Source organism: Scophthalmus maximus, chromosome 22 (genome assembly GCF_022379125.1).
Source record: "Scophthalmus maximus strain ysfricsl-2021 chromosome 22, ASM2237912v1, whole genome shotgun sequence".
In the NCBI taxonomy this organism is placed as follows: domain Eukaryota; kingdom Metazoa; phylum Chordata; class Actinopteri; order Pleuronectiformes; family Scophthalmidae; genus Scophthalmus; species Scophthalmus maximus.
Genome location: NC_061536.1, coordinates 6,108,285 through 6,125,207, shown reverse-complemented (window position 1 = coordinate 6,125,207; position 16,923 = coordinate 6,108,285). Strand labels below are relative to the sequence as shown.

Here is a 16,923-nt window from a genome sequence, read left to right as displayed (position 1 = left end):
AATTATGATAATAATTAAATCATAATTACAAAAAATTAGGACCAGGGTTTGTGTCATTTGTTCTTTGTGCTGTTATTAGGCTTCACTTTGGAAAAGATTACAAGTTTACAGTTTTGGTTCAATATTCAAAATGTCAATGCAAAGTGCACAGTGTAAATGTTAAATGCTTCAGATCAGTGTTTTTTTCCTTTCCTTTATTTATTTTACTAAGAACATATTTTCATCACCCCAACAAAGTAATTTGAGATGCCTAACATCATCTAAACATCATATATCTTAACCATTGTGGTCAGCTGCGTCACCATCGTGTATTATTACTTGTGAAACCTCAACCCTGTAATGTACAGTCAAGTTATATCCATCCTTTTTTTTTTTCAGGACAACCTAGGCTATCAGAATATGTATGCTACAGTGATATCACATTAATGTATAAATAGTTATATGACCATAAACCACCAAGACGAAACAAAAAAACAAAACAGAAATTGAATCTCACAGACATTCATTATAATGACACACCAAACAACAAGGATGAAGATGTTTCCCTCTTGAAAGCTGTTCTTTGAAGCCTTGGCTACAAGGGAAAACAATTCAAAACATTCTTACGAATGAAAGTTATGTAAATTTTTCCACAGATAAGTCCTTTGATTTTTCAACCCAAAAGGCAATTGGGCCATTCTGCAAAGCAGTTCCTGTCTGCAGTGACACAGAGGAGTGTCAGTGGTAGTAGTAGGAGTAAACAAGAGGAGTGAGAGGTCCTGTTTTCAGTGTAAAATCTTTTTTCCGAACAGTCGACAACACAGCGTCTGATTGGTACAAGTCTGCAACAAAGCCTCTGATTGGTCAATGCGTATTCAAGATGGCCAGCTAGGAGTCGGGTAACAACAACAGGAGCCCTTTTACGCCTGAAAACCGGGATAGAAATGATCATCAAAGTCATTCAATGTTGTATTTATCATCATGGACATGTTGTACTAAGTCTCCGAAAAGACACTGAAGTTCCAGGCCGCGCTGAAAGGGCCACGGTCGCACGGAAGACCTGCCTGGAACGGCGCAGGTGTAAGCTCCCATCGAAACAAACCGTAAGTTGCTGGCATCAACCGATCAAATGTTGTGAGTACTTTTATGACATGACGCATTTTCTGTCGCATACGACAGGTTCGGGCTCAGATTGTTCCCCGAGAACATTTTGCTGTTCAGGAACATGTATAATCGATGTGAGATGTTGCTCACAAAACATATTTGCCATTGGAAATTGGTTATGCTTTTTTTTATAAATAACGTTTGCTTATTGTTACAACCCAATAACTTTTAGTTATCCGAGTTCATTTCCATAGCTTGAACTGTCTGTGCTCCTCTGCTCACTTCCAACTGAACCAACTGCAACTTCGTGATTTGAACTCTCTGAAATCTCTTCGACACAATCCAAATGTCAATCTGTCATGGAGATTTGAGTTAAATGCTGTATGAGAGGTGTTGAAACATGTTTGATTGGTGGCGAGAGGTGAGCGAAGGGCTGTGTGTGTGTAAATGTGCGCCTGTACATCTGTGTTTCTGTGTTTTTGTGTGTGTGTGAGGTGAGTTTGAGGTTTTTTTTACGGCACAAAAACAGCTATACAGTGAGAACTATACGTGGATGCTATATGTAACTGAGCACTGACTGTTTGTGCCCTTCGCGGCCTTGTGTGCGTAACCTATCTGAGGGTTGGAGGCGATCGGTCTCTCGTGAATTCCTGTCGACGGCAGAGAGCGGGAGCGTTTGACGGATCGGCCTTCCCCCACTCTTAGGACGCCACGTTCCTACACAGATGGCGTAATTAACGGGAGGCGAGCCAGGGAGGGAAATTTATCTTTGATCAGCACCTTGGTGCCAGATTGTCATCTATGTTAATATGATGATAGCATCAGTGCGCACGCGTGTGCACACACTCACGTGCACACACAGCAAGAAATGGATGGTGAGAGAATAGAGGCTAAGCAGCAGCCTGCCCGGAGGATATAGGGTTATGTGTGTTCTCTCTCTCTCTGTCTTTATCTCTCTCTGTCTGTCTCTATCTCTCTCTGTCTCACACACACACACACACACACACACACACACACACACACACACACACACACACTAATCCTTTGTTCACGGCATGGCACTGCACTCCCCCACTGTGAGGAAAGCTGCGATGAACTTTGCAGGATGCCTCAGACAGAATCATTCATACATACTGTGTGTGTGTGTGTGTGTGTGTGTGTGTGTGTGTGTGTGTGTGTGTGTGTGTGTGTGTGTGTGTGTGTGTGTGTGTGTGTGTGTGTGTGTGTGTGTGTGTGTGTGTGTGTGTGTGTGTGTGTGTCACTGGTCAAGAAAATTTGACTTGAATCTGGCACTTCAGAGTTTTATGTTTTATGTGATCAATGTTGGTAAGATACATGGAACCCATTAATTCAATAAATTTCATCGAGAAATATAAGCCTCATATAAGAAGAGTTGGTGAATTAAAATGACGGTTTGAGATCAAATCTCTCTTTCTTTTGCGTGGACTCTGTGACTTTGGGCTGTTCACTCTGTTTGATACCTCTGCCCCTTCTGTCTACTCTGCAGACGCACAAGTGTGTGTGTGTGTGTGTGTGTGTGTGTAATGTCACAGATGAGCAGTGCCACGTATGTACTTTCACCCCAGTGAGATATTAGGCGTAATGGCGTGTAGGTGTAATGGCATGTGCCATAACATCTGGGCTGTGAGAGAGGAAGGGGGACTAAGCGAAAGGAAAGGGAGAGAGAAACAGAGGAAACGAGACAGGGATAGGTCGTCTACAAGGTCCCTAGGGACCAAAGATGCGGTGGAGGTAAGAGGATAGATGATAGTGGGATTGTTGATGTAAGGAAGTGGAATGAAACAAAAGGGTAAAATCATAACAGCAACCAAAAAGGCAGGTGATGAATTGCATTTTTATGAAAAAGAGGAGAACTGAAGACAGTAGAAAGGAAAAGTGCCAAGGAGAGAGCAGAGGGGACGAGAATACAGAGTAACTGAGTGAGGAGGAGAGGAGAGGAGGAATGACAGAGGGGAGAAGGAGTGTTCAAACATTTCCAAACCATCCGACAGGCAGGCCGAGAGAGAAAGGTAGGCAGACATGCAGACAGACACAAACACGGAGGCAGACAGACAGCAGGGAGAACAAAGGCTGTGTTCCTCCGCCTCGCTCTGCTGCTCCCCAGTCCATCTGCTGCCTCCGCGCACAGCCTCCGATCTGTTTCACACTCATCTTCAGCTACCCCGCTCCTCTCCATCCTCTCTCTCCCCAATCTCTTTTCCCATAGTGTACACACACACACAACATTTCTGCTCACTTTCCTCCCCGACTTGTCCCATCCCCTCCTACAGTACCTATCCTCTTTTGTTTTCCATGATGGATTTTCTTCTCAACTTCCATCTGTTGTTTATTTCAAAAGTTTAACGTATGACACAGCCACTATACGCGCAGGAGACAATGACAACCCGGAACCATACATACAGAATACGTACTAATCTAATCCCTATACTAATGAAATGCAATTTTTCACGTCCCGATTTGTTTTCTATGTAGAATTTAGTTTGATGCATCATCCGGCTTGACCGTATAGGTACAACTCTTCATCATTCAACATTTTGCCATTCAAATCAATTGGTACAATTACAGGTCAGAGTTATACAGTCTACCACCATGCATGTGCATGTTGAAGTGTACACCCGCGCATTTGGCTATTTACATGCTTTAAGCATTCTCTCACATCATTTAGTAGCTGGTGAATGTCCAAACAGGACCGCCCAGGCGACAGCCCCAGAATACAGTGTATAATAATGGGAGATTTGCTTTCATGAACCAAGCTCCGGGACAGTTTGGACCTCCTATTTAGCCTCAACAGGAGCTTGGCACTGACTCTGCACAGGTGCAGACTGAGAGAGAGAGAGGGAGAGAGAGAGAAAACTGGGTCCTGCTGACAACATTCAACATCTGTGTCAATGGCTGTTGCACAAATTTTCACCAATAAAACGGAGGGCAAAAGGGGAAAGGAGAGAGTCAAACCGCAGAGAGGGGGATAAGGAGTAACGCGGGGGATTCAACATCTGTCAGTGTCTGTTATGCTTTCTACTAAATTGAGAGAGTAACAGGGAGAGAAAACGAGGCAGGAGCTTAAAATAGCAGAGAGAAAGTTGGTGGCTGGCCAAGTCTGGATGAAGCGATCCACTTCCAGCTGTTGTCCTGTTTGTGTATCAGAGAGAGGACAGGCGGCGAGGGCAGGGGGACGCTGAGGAGCCACTGAAGGTGGGGAAGAAGGGATGTGGAAGGTTAGAGTAATCATGCAGGAGGTATAGTTCAACAGTTGGGGTTGTGAACTGTACCATTGCCCATGGGTAACTTAAGGATAAACTACAGCATATTCTACATGCTGTAGTTTTATATATCTCAGCAATGGGCACCCACTCCTCTCTTAATTGAGCTTGACACAGTCACTTACACCCCTCTTTTAATGTCATATACTAAAGAAATTCAATGTTTTCATTCAAGTGAGTGAATCCTTTACCAAAACCTCATAACCTTGACCCCATTCCCAGCACGACAGGCCCGGTTGCAGAGTACAGAGGCCACTTGGAATAGAATCCTGATGAAATGTTAAAAGTTGCTAGTTATGGCTCAATAAAATGTCTACAAAAAAAAAGGGTTAGGGTTAGACTGATAATACACAGATCATACAACACAGGGTTTAAGGACACAACTCTAGAAAATCATTCTAAAGTAGCCCGCCTATGTCTATGGATTTACGCAGCTTTTAAGGCTTAAACAGGATTCAAACAGACAGGCAGACCTTATAATGTGATCATTGTTTTAAATGTATTCTTTGATTTTGAAACGCGGGCTCGAAGGGTATATTCTTCGGCCGGACAGGAGCCCTGTGCACTGGCAGCAGTCAATAGAAAAAAACCCTGACGGCAAAAGTGCTTCACCGCAGTTAGTAATTCAGCCAATTCCCCACCCCCGTCACAATTTTTCAACAGGCTCTTCGGCCACTTCATCCTGGTGACTGACAGGTTTAAATTGTTAGTTAAAAGTCTTATGGTTGAAGAAGATAAACACATCGTTGTTGGGCTCTATAGTGGAGATGAGTGTGGAGGCCCCCCATGAGGTGGGGGGCCCCAGGGCACCGACCCTTTTCGCCCGGTGAAGAAGCTGTTGCCTGCAGCAAGCATTTGGACAGACTTCTTCTTTAGCACAGGGCTGACATACAAACGGTATACAGCAAAGCCACAGCGAAACAGTAGATTCAAAGTCAGTGCTAATCAGTCCACTCAAATAACCAAAATTATCACTCAAGGCTAAAAGAAGAAAAAAAAATAAATAAATGTTGAATGTTTGTCACGAGGACAGCACGTCCTCACCGAGCTCTGCCGCATGTTTCCAAGAGCAAATTAATGTTTACAGTTCAAACTATTTCTTATTTTCTATTTAGTTGGTTTTTTTTTTAAATGAAAGAGACAGCCCGTTTCATTTTGAAAACAATTTCTCCTTCACAACTGAACATTTTGAGCCAGCAGTGATTCACACGCTTTTGTTCCACAGACAGGACATGTCAGAATGAAAGAAAATTGCCTTGACTCCAAGAAAAGAAGGTATTTGATGAATAATTGGTAACCGTACATTTGGAGGAAAAGACGGAGTTCCATCACTGGCACTCTTTTTCTTTTACATCATGCCCTCGTTCACTTCTTTTACACCCTCTGTCAGTTGTGGCTGTTTCTTTTATACAATCTGCGGTTTGTGTGTATGAATGTGAATCTTTCTGTCATTTTTTTAACCACTTTGTAGGTCTGCTTGATAGATAAGTGGCAGTTTTAGGGGCCAAACGTTGCTTGCGCTGAAATCAACAGGCTTTTGAAATTTGCCAAATCGACATGCTTGAATAGGGACTGAGCAGGTGGAAAGTAGTGCACTCATAATGTAATTGCATGTGTCAGAATCAAAACCAAGCCTTTTCTTTTTCTTCATGAAGAGGCAATTCATTTCTGATGTTTCATCTTGCACTCAAAGGGCTGAAATGAAGCAATTTAGAGAAGATTGGTGAGTAAAGGAACTGGGCAGCCATTTGCAAGGGACAGATCTTGCCCATAAGCACAAAAAGAAAATCACGTGTGAAGGCATTTCCAAGTCTTTATTTGCATTCGATTTTTTTTAAACTAGGTCACACTAACAAATCAATTAATACGAGCAATGTAATGTCTTCTGCTCTACTCAAACCATTTGTTGTTTTCAACCCCTGAGGTAGGCTTGGAATTTTTTTCCAACACCCAGTCGGAGCCTTGTTTTTTGGTCTCAACTCGCTCTGAACAATTTTTCTTTCCTTTGAGCACCGTGCATCGACAATAGCAGTAAAGATTGCTTCCCTGGCTGTTACTCATGCATAGAAAATGCTGCCTCAGAGTTGCGGATTTCACCCCAATGCATAGAAAGTACTGTAGATATGTCTGTCGTTATTTTTTGTGACCATGTTTTGGAATCTGCCAATACCGATAATGATGACAGTCTTCTGTGGGCTGAGAGAAGGTGTTTCTAGTGGGTCCTTTTTTCGGGGAAGCCTAGAGATCGTTTTGTGTGTATTCCCTCCCGGTCTGGTGCATTTTCTCACGCACTTGAGAAAACATGAAATTAACCGAATCGTATTAATTCAGCACCTAGATGAGCAAAGAAAAAAGAAGGATACTGGGCCGTGGAGTCGTTGAGAGGCCAACCTGAGGATGTTTGTACCGAGCACAAGTTACATGAAAGTGTAAAACCTCTTACCTCAAAATTTGCAAGATTTCTTAAAAAGGAGAGAAGAAGTAGAGTTTACTGCATTTATTGCACTTAAGGAAGTATTATGTTGTGTTGTATGCAGTTTCTTCTTCTTAAAGCACAGTAGATCCACAACGTTTCTTCATTTTTTGTCAGATACTTACTGTTATTCACGCAATCCAATCCACGCGCTCACTCTCACACACATTTCCCCCCGTCTTCTGTGCAGGCTATTAAACTGTCTGCCGTCTACAGAATCCCTGTAATTTGGCAGTCAATTATTAAAATTCTACCTGCTGGCACACAAAGACAGAAAAGGTCCCCAGCATTCACTCTGGACCCCGGAAGGACTGACTGCTATCGCGTGTGGGCTAATGTATGTGAGACGTCCCGGGCACTGTAGGTTTGACACTGGGCCCAGCACACTGAGTGGATAATTGTATATGTGATGAGAGGGGTGGGTGAAAAGGAAGGACATGGCGTTTGCTTAACAGTATGAATGTTATAATAATTTGGCGACCGGTTGTGTTATTGTAAATGTGGACAGATGGTGAATTCATGTGCTGCATATGTCTTACAGTAACGGAGAGACACTCAGTGTGTGCGTCTTCATTTTTAATTTTTGCACAAATTCCGTGCATTCCATTTGGCAAAAGGATGTTTCCCTGAGCTTGTACAGAAGCATGGGGTGTATTAGGTTATGTTTTTGTTAAGGAATGGCAATACGAGTGTGTTCGAACATGGAAGTGTAGAAGAAAGAAAGTGTTAGGAGCTAAATAACACAGTGTTTCTAAGCAGAAAGGCTGTATTGCTGAGGCTGATGTGGAAGAGTGCGTTCGGTGTTCCTCGTGTTTGTATGTCTGCACGGTCATTTAAAAAAACCCCCCAAAAAACAATATACAAAACCATATTGAAAAAGGATGAACGTTTCACTCTTTCCTTTCAGGCTAATATGAACCATACACTCCCCCACGAGCTGGCCAAGAACAGAATGGTAATGGTGGAACGTTGAGGGGGTGCGCTTGATTATTTATTTGTGTTTCAACTTGGGGAAATCGGAGCTCCGTCACCACTATGAAGCTATGAGTCATAAAGGCCTGTTTATTTAGAAACCAGAACTTGCTGCTCGACAGGCCGTTACATCTGGTGGCAATTATATCACTCGCCTCTCCGTCCCACATGCTGGATTCAATGCATATGTGAGAGTTGCATCACATCGGAGCGTTGTACTGTAATGTGTTGGTGTGTGTGTTCAACATGGCTTACTACACGGTTTTACTTGTGATCCACAAACGAAACATGTCATCAGCTTTTAGGAAATCGCATTTTTGGACTTATTAGTTTACAGGAGATTTCAAATAAAAAAAATTAAAAATCCCATTGACGATGAGTCTCTGACCTCCGTTGATATTCACCGAGGAGATCAATTTTTTGTTCTCGTCTGGGTGAAGATTTTTTTTCCATAAGCTTTTACCACTGAACAGAACGAGAATTTGGTTTCGGGAGAAGGCCGATGTTTTTTCCTTCTTCTCTTGCGGTTTCTTTTTCTTACGGGGCTCCAGTTCAACAGCTGCTAGAACTTCACTCAGAGAGCTCGGCCGTTGAGGGAAAACATCTTGTTTCATTTTAGCTGCTCTGTTGTTAAAGGACTTGGAGCGCTCGCTCTCTCATCTCCTCGCTCGCTCGCCCTCCTCCTGCCTCCTTCCCCGTCTCCCCTTCTCCTCACCTCGGGCCCTGTCAAACCCCTCACTGGGGAGAAACAGAAGGTGTGTGGCCCTCTGGTGAGATGTGTGCGGCGTTGGTACGTGTGTTTCCGTGCGCGTATGTCTCTTTAAGTGCACTCCTGTCCATTCAGTCGTGTGCATGCGTCTCCATGTGACTCAGTGTGTGTTCTGTTTAAACCCACCGTCTGCAGAGCCTTACAAGGCTCCCTGTGTATAATTGGTGACCTATTACTTTCTGCCCATTACGTTTGACAGATATGAATTGGAGACTGCCATGCAGACATGCTGATTAATGACAACCACAATTGGCACCTTTTAATTGCCGAGGTTCAGAAGTCAGGCACTGCAGAGAGAGAGAGAGAACCAGAATGATGAACACATTCGCACACTCTTTAGCAGACATCTGTGATTTTTATAGGGTGTGTGTTTGTGTTGCATCTCTCTCTGCACATCCAGGTCATTCCTGACACTGGGCTGGAGTCATTTTAATCAACCAACGGTGGCTTTTTATGGAACCAGCTGTTTGTCAGTGTGTGTGTGTGTGTGTGTGTGCGTGTGTGTGCGTGCGCGTGTGTGTGTGTTTCGGCCTGTGATTTCAGTTCTCATGGATGTGAACCCATGTGGGGCTGGGTCTGCAGGGGGATGGCATTAGTAATGTGTGTGATTTAGCACACATCTGGTCATATACACTCCACAAGGGAGCAAGAGAGTTACATTTTGCGCACAGCACGCGCACACACACACACACGCACGCGCACACACACACATTTGAACAGATCCACACACGGCTAATTAACCCGGTGCTCCTCACAGCCGCCGGCCCTCACTCTGCTCCCGTGGACGTGGGTGGCTCCTCAACCTAAATCAATCTGCGCTAATTGCCGGTCTACGCTCCCCTGCGTCTTTACCTTGCACCTCTGTAAGCATCCTATCTACTCGTCTGATTTGACAAGCAACTCCCACATCTCGGGGCCACTGCGATCACTCTGGCAACTCACAAAGGTCTCACAATGTTTTGATTGTGCCGCGATGTCAAGCCACAGAAATAGCTGCGTGCTTATCTACAGTACGATCCCTTGCGGTGAAACGTTTGAATGAGGTAATGTGTGGTTAAATTCGTGCATTGCTTCTGGGTGAGTTCCTCGACTTGAAGTAGCTGAATGGTTTCTAACTTTCCTGGATGCCCGTATACTGCGCAGTCATTTCTACCAGGAGTTCACGTTAAGGTTGCCAAAGCTATTCATCATATTTAAGACCGACAAAAAAGCCTCTCTGTTTAATAGCACATTGGTTCAGTGGTGAAGCCGCTCACTTGAATTTAGCGTTTGGAGAAGAATGAGGATTTGGATTTATGTTTAGGCGAGTCTCTGTTTTCTGCCTCTTTTACAGCTCCTCTGGCACACCTCGCCATTCTTGTCAGAAATGCCTATGATCGGTTACACTCACTCCATCCACCGCGTGCAAGCCAACTACAAATGGTCTTGTCATCAATGAGGATATTGCCAGGAATCGCGGGTTGAACGCGGGACCAAGAATGGAGGAGGAGCCGGCAGAATTTATATGTGGCCGAGCTCCACGCAGCCACCAAAGCCTTAAAAGGGAATAGGTATGAGGGGAAAGTAGCTGTTCTGTGTCATTTTCACAAAAGCAGACATTTGTCTTCCTTCGGCATTTCTCCTCAGGCTGACAGAGGTCATGGGCTTGTGTTGTGTAAGCACGGCGGCAACGGCGATTCCGTTGAACTCGGTGGCAGGACACGAATATGACGAGACAGGCAAAGAACAACAGGAAGATGAAAGAAGCCATTAAATCCTGGGGGAGCCCGTCCGTAGAAGGTGTCTTATTCAGTATAAGAATCATTTTAAGGTGACTTGACAGTGTTAAAAATTGTTGGAATTTATCCATCTGCTACATCTCACTAGTGGCTGCGATCTGGACTGAGCTCCACAGAAGGTATTAGCATATTAGCCGAGGCTTCAGGTGAAGACGTTTGGCAAAGCAGAGGGGTTAATGTTAATGTCTGTGACAAGGGAATTGAAAGGGAGGAGGGGGTATAAGTGGGCCTCCATGCCTCCCTTCTCCCTCAGAGGGAGCTTTACTTTAAACAGCTGGAGGAGGGTTGCAGACGGCCTACTGGGGGAAAACGCACAAAAGAAAGGAGGGGAAGGGGGGGGACTATAAATCCATCAGCTATATTTCATCGGGGCTGGCAGCTCTAATAGACGCATCTAGTTAATATTTTATTAAGTGTATAAAGTGTGTGAGCTCACGGGGCGAAGACGAGGGGTATTGTGATATTGTGTCGCACCAGAAAGTAAAATGTGGCTCCGAGTCATGAGAGAAGCGTCGGTGTGGGCACGGAGGAACACATGCGTGTGGCTCGAGCCCATAATTACTATACTGCTGCTGTAAAACGAACCCGCGCAGGGATCTCAAGGTGATATTTGACGTTATGAGCAAAATTGGTTGGTGCGACAAACATTTAATACGTAGTGAGAATGATTTCATTTAGTTTTTCTCGATACAGAGACGACAGACGGGCAGTTCGGTGATTCTGGAATCGGTCTAATTGATGACAACTTCTTAGCAACAAATCTTGACATTTTCCATTTTATTTAAAAAAATAATAATTGTGATCGGATATGAGGATGGCAACATTGAATCCAGTGTAAATGCTGTGAAATGTTTCTGTTGTGTGTCAAACACAAATGTCTTTGTTTTCTCTGCCGCATAGACTCACAGCTGCTTTTCTCAAATATAATAATAATAATATCATGTTGATACTGTATTACATATATTAATATATTACAGCTCACTGGCAGAAAGGTAATAGGATTAGAAAACACACACACACACATCCCGTGAAGCAATTTCCCTCTGCATTACTTCCTAGTTTTTCTTTCTTTCTTTTTCCCTTTACTTTTTTTTTGTTGCCATTAGCAGCCTTGTAATGAAGTTGACCAGCACGGAGTCAGGTCATGCTCTATCTAACCACCCACCTTGAGGCTCTCACAGGCCCAGAAACCCTCCCACACTGAGTCAAGGAGAGTGAGAGCAGCATGCGCCGGGCCGATCGTGGACGGCGACACACCGGCTGCAGAGGATGACTGGCAGGCAGAGAAACGACAGACTTCAAACCCAGATGGGCTTTGATTCGGCCTCTGAACTGGTCCCTTGTCATCTAATGGATGGTGGCAAGAGAGAAAAAAAAGAGGAGGGGGGAGAGGGGGTGAAAAAGAAGGAGAGGGCAAAGGGAGAGAAGGCCTGGGGAGATTTTGAAGTTAATATACTTGTGTCATGATCAAAGGAAAGTGAAGAGAGAAAGAGAGGAGGGAGAGTGACAAAGAGAAATCATATGTCCTTCAGACTGTTTTCAGCCTGCGTCAAAGTTGAGCGAAACTTAACACATATAACAGGACAGAGACGTTTTTAGGACCTTTTTCAAAGTTGAATAATAGAGAACACATACTTCAAGTATGAAAACATAAATTACTCATCAGTCTCCAGGAAATAAATGTCAGTCAATGTAATGTCCCCTGAAGTCATGGAGACATGACTGTGTCCGTGTGTGTTTGTGTATGTGTGTGTGTGTGTGTGTGTGTGTCCGTGTGTGTCCGTGTGTGTGTGTGTGTGTGTGTGTGTGTCCGTGTGTCCGTGTGTCCGTGTTTGTGTGTGTGAGTGTGTGTGTTTGTGTGAGTGTTTCTATGGCCTGTGTTCTGACATCTGTTTCTGGTCAGGGCTAAATGGGTCTTGGATGGGTCCTGTGACCAACTGTCTGTCCCAGAGCACAGAGAGCTGGACTCTGTGGCCGTTCAATCAGCCCAGCTGAAAAGCTGCCAACTAAGCTGGACTGTGGGTGTGTGTGTGTGTGTGTGTATTTTATGTATCATGTTGTGGGGACAAAACTCTTTTCATAATCAACATGAATGAGTGGAAATTCAGTCCACTAGAAGCAGAACTTAACGAACAACCTTAACAATGAAAGGATACGAGTGTGGGATAGAGAAGTAGTTGGTTGTGTATTAGGTATAGTTGACTAGCCCATGAAACATGGATCAATGAATAAATAACAAAAAAATGAAGCAGAACTGATTCAAAACTAACCAAAACTGGCTTTAATTTAGAGCTCAACTCAGAAAAATATCTTTGTTCCAGTTTAAAGTTCACTCTGAACCCTGGAGACATCAGAGTCCAAAGTAAACTCACCTGAAAAGCATTTGAAAGCTTTGAAACACGTCACATGATCCTCTACCTCAGTCTTCATTTTGCAGATTGCTTACTCAATGGGCATTTTGTTTTTGCCATCCGCTGTCTCCAAGGTCTCTTTAAAACAACACGGGCAAGAAATGCTTAACGTGCTCAGAAATCCTCCCGCGTTAGAACGTCTACAGACAACTGAGTGAAACCGAGTTTGCTGTAATTTCAATGATAGCTAATAATCTTCTAATATTTCGTGGGATGGTGGAGTTGTTGGTATCAGGGTAAAAATTCTCACAACGATGATCACCGAGCCCCGAATTTACCCATACAGATTTGTGTACATTAATACATACATGGCCATATGATGCCATAACGTTTTGAAGTGTGCATGACAGAAAAAATAGGCTTTAAAGTAGAAAAGTGATCAGATTAAGACAACTCGCTATTCCACCACTTGAGTAGCTCTCCCTGCTCTTTCGCTTCCTCCCTTATTCTCTCTCCCTTGCGCTCATTTTCGTTTTCAGTGGGAGCAGTGGTGGTAGGAGAAAATGTGAGATCCAGATGTTGAGCCTTCGCTGCAGATGTGCTCACTTAGAGGCCAAGAAACACTAATCTGTCTTGCCGAGTGCACACACACACACACACACGCACACGCACACGCACACAAGCGCGCGCGCACACACACAGAAGCATGAAAGAGGCCACTCATATTTACATAAACACCTATTTTGAGAGCGACAATCTCATACACACTCATTGAGTCAGGAGTGTATTCAGGAGTTAAAACCAAAGAAAACCAAATAAAGAAACGCATGAGACCCTCGAAAAAGTCCAGAACAGACTCGCATACAGACACTGCCACCTCTCTGGCACAGTCACTGACCTCTTACTACTCAGCCAGAGGGAAACACACAAACACACAATTGTTTTAAAATGGTTTCCAATTTTGATATTTCCTACCAAGATAAGACCAAGCCTTTGAGTAAAAACCCATCAAATGAAAAAGAGCCGCATTGAAGGCCAACCATATTTAAAATCTTGGTTACTTTTGATGAATATTCAGTTTAGAATGAGATAAAGCTTAAAAAAAAAGCAGCATGTGGATAAAAACCTTAATGAGTCAAACTGAACAAAATCAAAGTAGTAGATGAATACGTTTGAGTTGATTATTCAGTTAATGGACTAATGATAGCACATTCTGCGGGACTCTTTGAAGATTTCTATCAACGTTGCAGTGAAACACTCGACATTTCAGACACAGCCTGAGTTGGGTCTGTTTTTTTCTTTCACACTTAACAGATCATTACATTGAACACATTGTATACAGATCAGTATTCAATGTGCAGTTCATTGCGTAAGCCAAAGAAATTGCCCTATCTCTGTTGTGTTGTGTGTGTGTGTGTGTGTGTGTGTGTGTGTGTGTGTGTGTGTGTGTGTGTGTGTGTGTGTGTGTGTGTGTGTGTGTGTGTGTGTGTGTGTGTGTGTGTGTGTGGGAGAGGTTGTTTTTTGGGGAGTCAGATGAGCACCGACATGTGTATGTAGGGGTGAAAGGGTTGAGCTATAAAGCAGCTTTGAAATATTCAGTGGAGAACAACACATCCACATCAAGGAGAAAAAAAAAACTGACACTAGCGCATGAATGTGTGTGTGCGCGCGTGTGTGTGTGTGGGTGTGTGTGTGTGGGTGTGTGTGTCCCCTGGGCCTGTTGCTCATTATTCGTCCTTGTGTCCTCCCGCCCAATGATTATTGATCTGGACATGTTAAGTATGGAGAGGGCACCTTATGGTGACAGCTTGACTGGTGCTGCGGCACCTTGATCTCCTCTGAAGGGAGGCAGGAAGACGAGGGGAGGGAGTCGTCTGCGTGTTAATGCGGGGAGAGATGTTGGAGGGTTGGGGGTGCAATGGAGTGTTTCTTGAACGGCGAGGTGAGGGTTAAACAGCCCGCGCTTGTATTCTTTTTTTTTTTTTTTCTCCCGGTGGCACATCGAAGGGTATGTGGCTACTTTTGCATACATTGTTCCTATCTTTGGTCAAAGGAGGAAAATGCTTTCAAATGCATATTGAAATATAACCGTCCAACAAGGTCATGAGGAACAGAATCCGTTGCACACATCAAGTATAGTCATGAAAAAGTAGAAAAGAAAAGAGTCAGGGTCACGGAGGGAGAAATCGATTGATATGGCTTATTCAGTGGTGGCAGCATGTAACAGCGTGCAGCAAGGATGAACAGTACGACCAGCAGAAATGTGGTATAGAGTAGGTGATGTTTTGAGCTAGCAAGGACGTCATCAGCGATTGAAAGTTGTTTTGTTCATGCAGATTGAGACCTGCTGACTAAGTTAGTGTGTTTCTTTCTCCTAAAGTGTTATTAATGGACTGTTCTGCAAACCTGTGTCTGGAACCTGCAACCTGTCTTTTGCTTGTTTGTTCTGATTAGTGTCTCACTGACAACAAAAGTCGATGAGACTAAGACTGTTTTTTTCTTTTAATCCGATGTTGTGATCTTCTGGGACCAAGAAAATGATTTGCAGCTGGATTAATTTAGGTACAACACGGTGATGTATCCATTCTTATATTATATTTATCTTACATATTATTTAGTTGCATATCCTGTCTTGTAATGTGCAGACGTTAACAGTCTTGCTCTGTGGTCAGCTGGAGACCTACGGAGACCTACAACACAACTTTTGATTTGAATCAGGGTCATGCGGCTCCTTATCACTTATCAGTAGAGGAGAGCCCACGTGGGCTTGCTTTGCTTTATCGAATGGGACCTGGAGCCCCATGTTCATATTGTCTAATTGTGCAGGGAGTGAGACGGCAACGTGGTTATTTCTGGAAAACTGCGTATAGCGAAAAGGTTTGGAAGCAGATATCATGGCATTGCCATGTGTCTTTCGCTGACAGATGGTTTAATATGTTGAGGAATGTGAAACCAAATGCAAACGGATCACGAAGGTGTTTAGATTCAATGCAACTTGCCATAGAGAATGTTTAATTTCATTATTGCTGCTTAAAAAACACGAGGCTTAGATCTCCATTGAATTGTTTATGTCTAAGAAAAAGATAAAAAAAAACAACATATCATTTTTAATATTGTGGTGGGATTGCTACAGATAACGGCCCGCTTTTCATTCATGTCGGTTCAGGATTTGGCGTGCTGCCTATTGGCTCGCATCGACGCCCGCCTGTTTGTTTTATCCACAAGAGTAGATGAGTCAACTGATTGGCAGTCGGACGACACGCTAGGTGATAATGCTAAATCTTGACTCTTCCATTATTCCCAGAGAGAGGAGCAAGCGGAATAAAGGAAAGTGTGTGTGTGTGTGTGTGTGTGTGTGTGTGTGTGGCAGAAAGATGGCAAGAAAAAAGAGCGAGAGAGATTAAAATAGTTAAAGAGAGTCATTTTAATTCTGAACATTACCTAATATTTCCGACTGAAAAACATCTGCCTATTATTATCTTATTATCACCCACCTTCACTGGTGCAAGCGCTGCCTAGTGCCTTAATCTAGCTGCAAGCCACTGCCACCCACCGCAGTGTAAGACACAAACACAATAAAGTAGAACTATACGTCTGCCAACACCACACACACACACACACACACACACACACACACACACACGGACACACGAGGACACACACACACGCACACACACTCCAAGCACTCCCGAATATGGGTCAGATCTAATCGCAATAATTTCATTTCCCTCCTCATCAGCTCCAAGCCAGATAGACTAAGTTCCATTTGTAACCACTGCAGCGCTACTGGAAGGAAATATGACAGATAAGAGGACTCTTGTAATAAGCCGGCTGTGTGGATCTGATAAATGAAGAGCGCTTTTGCCAGTTAGCTGGAGAAATATATTGTGGAACAGCAGACGAGCGTGGTGGCTTGAGAATTCGTACAAATAAATGGGGAAACAAATTAACTTTGTTGATTAGCGGCGAGATGGAGGATGCCGCTTGGAAATTTCTCGATTGTCGCTCGGGAAATCTTTGCAGTGTGAGGCAGCGTTTTGATATCAAAGAGGGGAGGGAAAGCATAGATGTTTGAGATACAGCAAATCCTCGTAGGCATCCTTTCAACGACAGTCACTCCTCTCTTTCAATGACAAATCCATGTCTCTCACATGCAAACACACACATATGTAGGAAGACACACTTTATGCTGAAAGAAATCCACCCTATTCAGCTG

At 43.7% G+C, this 16,923-nt stretch overlaps 1 protein-coding gene across 1 annotated transcript in view; it reads left to right on the top strand.

Annotated features, from left to right (window-relative positions):
* Window positions 1-792: 792 nt before the first annotated feature.
* The window catches only part of runx1t1 (RUNX1 partner transcriptional co-repressor 1), an 85,484-nt gene continuing 69,353 nt past the window's right edge, over window positions 793-16,923 (top strand). Inside the window, exon 1 of the mRNA XM_035620968.2 lies at window positions 793-1,082. The gene's annotated coding sequence lies outside the window, so the exon portion shown is untranslated. The remainder of the gene's footprint in view (window positions 1,083-16,923) is intronic.